A 4,299-nucleotide genomic window follows, 5' to 3' on the forward strand; every position below is an offset into this window, starting at 1 on the left:
TGTGTTTTGTTATTAGACTTTCCCATTTTGTTATAAATGAAATTTGATGAAGTTCGAACGCACTTTTTAACACACTGTAAACACTTGTTTTTCAGATAATTTTTCTCTTTTTACTTTACGTACTGAAGTACAGAGGAAGTATTGTAATCGACAAAAAATTCGAACTCGAAATGTTGACAAATCTGCATTTTAGACCTTCCAGAGTTCGAAAAATACATTTTTGAAAAATGTCAGTCTATCTGTCTGTGATAATGACAACTCAAACAAAATTTTGAGCTGGATGGGTGAAATATAGTCTTCAGATCAAATTTTTAGATTTCTATTAAATTCTCAGCAAAATCCGTTTAGAGGAAATCTGTCTGTCAGGCTGTCCGAATAAAAGTTAATATGATAACTACAAAACGAAGAGAGTTAGATTGATAAAATTTAATTCATAGATTTAACATCTATAGTGCAGACATCTGTCAAATGTTGGGCCAAATCCAACAAGTGGTTGATCATCTGTCGGTCTATACTTCCAAACACATAAAAAACTATTGGGTATTTCATATATTTAAGACATGCGCGGTAACTCAAAAAGACAATGACTTAAATATGCTATGCGATTTTATGGCTACAATTGATGTTTGAATCTGTAGGGGAAAATGTATCTGAAACACCAATTCTGTTTTCGGATACAACATACACACACACACACACACACAAAAAAAAAAAAACCTTGTTAATGAGCACAAGATAGATTTAGTTAAAATGGTAAATTCATGTCAAAGGTAAATATTTCGTAACTATTGTATGCCAATGCCACGTAAGGCGTTCTTTGGCATTACACTTTTATCAGAGAATATGTGTGAAAGTTTTGGAGAAACCATCACCTCTGACATTGAAATTCACTCATTTGTCCAACATTTCAAGATGCAAATCCAGATAATGAAACAATATTCATATAGCTTTTTAATTTTAATCAATCAACTATGATAGAATAAAACATTTATTGGATATATATATATATATATATATATATAGTCACCTATTATTGGCAAGATGTTAAAGCGGATTGAAATGAGCGAGGATAGAACCTGGGACCTTGTGGTTCTCACTCCAGTAACATGACTACGATACAAAAGCAATTGCTCGGGTAGCGTAACTGTTAACTGGCTTATAAGCTACTCACTACAGACTCTCCCTCCAGTGAGTTGGAGGGGAGATGAACGATATGGCTGTTGAGTGGTGATATATTAGCTGTTGAGTCTAGTGCGCCTGTACCCATTTGAGTAGCGCCAAGCGTTATGGCGAGAGTATGTGGGTGAGTGGTTGCTGTTGTTGCGTCAAGTGAATCTGACGACTTTGGGTTGCTGTGAGTAGATGGCGCCACAACAGCTATACGAAGTTTGAAAGATCATCGTCCGAAGTCACCAATGTGGCGAATTGATGTGCGCGAGGATAGAACCTGGGACCTTGTGGTTCGCAGCCCAGTAACATGACCACGATACAAAAGCAATTGCTCGGGTAGCGTAGCTGTTAACTAGCTTATAAGCTACTCATTACAATGTATCCTGTTTGAAAGACATGTGAATGTCTCATGTTTATATATAACATCAGTGGCAAATCTCCTACTAGACAGACTAGGCTGCTGTCTAAAGTAGATGAGGTGAGAGGTAAAACAACTTTTTGTATCGTTAAGAGGCCGATTAAAAATATTATTAAATTACTTTCAGAATAAATTTATAAAAAATACAAATTTTTTGAATTATAAAACATTAGGAAAATATTCATACTTTGCCAAGTGTAATTGATCTGGTTTCAGACTTCTTCACTACATTCACAAATTTATTACAGTTTTGTAAACTAGTGTTTATACTTTGATAGCATTGTGGATACCAAGGATCAGGGATAGTAAGAAATAAAAACACACAGGCATAATTAATATTTCCATCAAATTAATAAAAAAGCGTTGAAACATTAAACTAAATTTATCAGTTTATTAAAAAAAAAAAGGCGTGATAATGTTTACATCCTGGCCAGTGCCTAAAGCCGCAAAAAAAAAAAAAAAAAAAAAAAAAAAAAAAAACTTGAAGTACCTAAATCTACCTTTGGAACAAATAGTCTAAAGTCCGATTTCCAAACTGAGAGTACATTACATTTTTTTCTATTTCTATTATTTTGAGCAATTAGTATTTAAAACATAATCTACACGCTTGCTACTTATTATAGGAAGATCTCGTCCCATTTTGACAGAGATTACGAAGCACAAACGTATGATTTTGATTCATCAATTATTCAGCATGCACTCGAAATATAATCTAAAAAAATTTCTACTTCTCAATGAAAAATATGATTTTTTTTTTTTAAATAAAGGTTTTGATTTTATTATTTTTTTTTGTTAATTTATGTTTATCAATGAAAAATGGAAACAAAAAGAATGCTAAATATCTGAGAACTATCATAATTTTTTTTTACTTTAAAAAGTTCGAAAATTACAATGCTCTGAGACTTTGTTAATAGTTTTTCATATCATTTTTTTGTTTTTTGTTTTTCGAACCTCATAACAGTTTAGTATTCAAATGCTGATATAACCTCTTATGTCAGCTGTTAAAAAAAAAGACGTCGTTTAGAATAGCCCTTGCGAAAAGCAAGACGTGCTTAGAGATGTTGATATGTGCCAAAATTATCTTCAATGATAAAATTCCTCGGAAAATGCAATGACCTAAAATAACGAAGCATTCCTAAAGGAAATTTTTGAACTACTTTCTTTCATGTAAATTCTTTTTTGTGTGGCCTCATTAAATTGTGCGTTTTTTTATGGTAATTTAGTACCTACTTTTGACTCCAACTGCTTAGAGCAACTGATTGTTAATTAAATACATCATGGCAACAAATAGTAATTGGATTTTTATGAAATGAATTTTATTAAGTCATCTAATGTTATTTATAGATTACAATTTCAATTATTTTAAAGTTTACAAACCTTGATGACACACATTATTAGTAGGAGAATTCTTAAAATCATTCTCTTTTATTAAAACATCGAATGCGAAATGAGTGAGGGAAGAAGTGTCGTAAAGGTCAAAAAAATTTGACATCGAGATTTTAATGCATCTTGACATATTAAATCTCCTCCCACCTCCACGCCAAAAGGAACCCCTTGGCTTTTAGTGAATACATATGCAATTTAATTAAAAACTGCTTTTGATTTATCGCTTGAAAAACTAAAAACAAAAATTAAAAATTTTTTCAAGGGTGTTCAAACATTTAGTATTTATCATAGATAGTAAGTATTTATCGTATTGTAAGTATTTATCGTACATTTAGTATTTATCGTAGATAGTAAGTATTTATCGTACATTTAGTATTTATCGTACATTTAGTATTTATCGTAGATAGTAAGTATTTATCGTACATTTAGTATTTATCGTAGATAGTAAGTATTTATCGTATCGTAAGTATTTATCGTACATTTAGTATTTATCGTAGATAGTAAGTATTTATCGTACATTTAGTATTTATCGTAGATAGTAAGTATTTATCGTACATTTAGTATTTATCGTAGATAGTAAGTATTTATCGTACATTTAGTATTTATCGTAGATAGTAAGTATTTATCGTACATTTAGTGTTTATCGTAGATAGTAAGTATTTATCGTACATTTAGTGTTTATCGTAGATAGTAAGTATTTATCGTAGATAGTAAGTATTTATCGTACATTTAGTATTTATCGTAGATAGTAAGTATTTATCGTACATTTAGTATTTATCGTAGATAGTAAGTATTTATCGTAGATAGTAAGTATTTATCGTACATTTAGTATTTATCGTAGATAGTAAGTATTTATCGTAGATAGTAAGTATTTATCGTACATTTAGTATTTATCGTAGATAGTAAGTATTTATCGTACATTTAGTATTTATCGTAGATAGTAAGTATTTATCGTAGATAGTAAGTATTTATCGTACATTTAGTATTTATCGTAGATAGTAAGTATTTATCGTAGATAGTAAGTATTTATCGTAGATAGTAAGTATTTATCGTAGATAGTAAGTATTTATCGTATCGTAAGTATGTATCGTACATTTAGTATTTATCGTATCGTAAGTATTTATCGTACATTTAGTATTTATCGTAGATAGTAATGTTTCCAGATTTATTCGTCTATCTTAATTTAAAAAATTGTCTCTTAATTATATAGTAGCGATAACAGAAAAAAAAACTGTTTAATATTGTCGCTACGAGCTTGAATAAAAATTCAGTTATTAAACTACAAAAAGTATTGTTGTAAAATATATTTAAAAATGTTTTTAAAA

This window comes from Argiope bruennichi, chromosome 6 (assembly GCF_947563725.1).
Source record: "Argiope bruennichi chromosome 6, qqArgBrue1.1, whole genome shotgun sequence".
NCBI classification, from domain to species: Eukaryota; Metazoa; Arthropoda; class Arachnida; order Araneae; family Araneidae; genus Argiope; species Argiope bruennichi.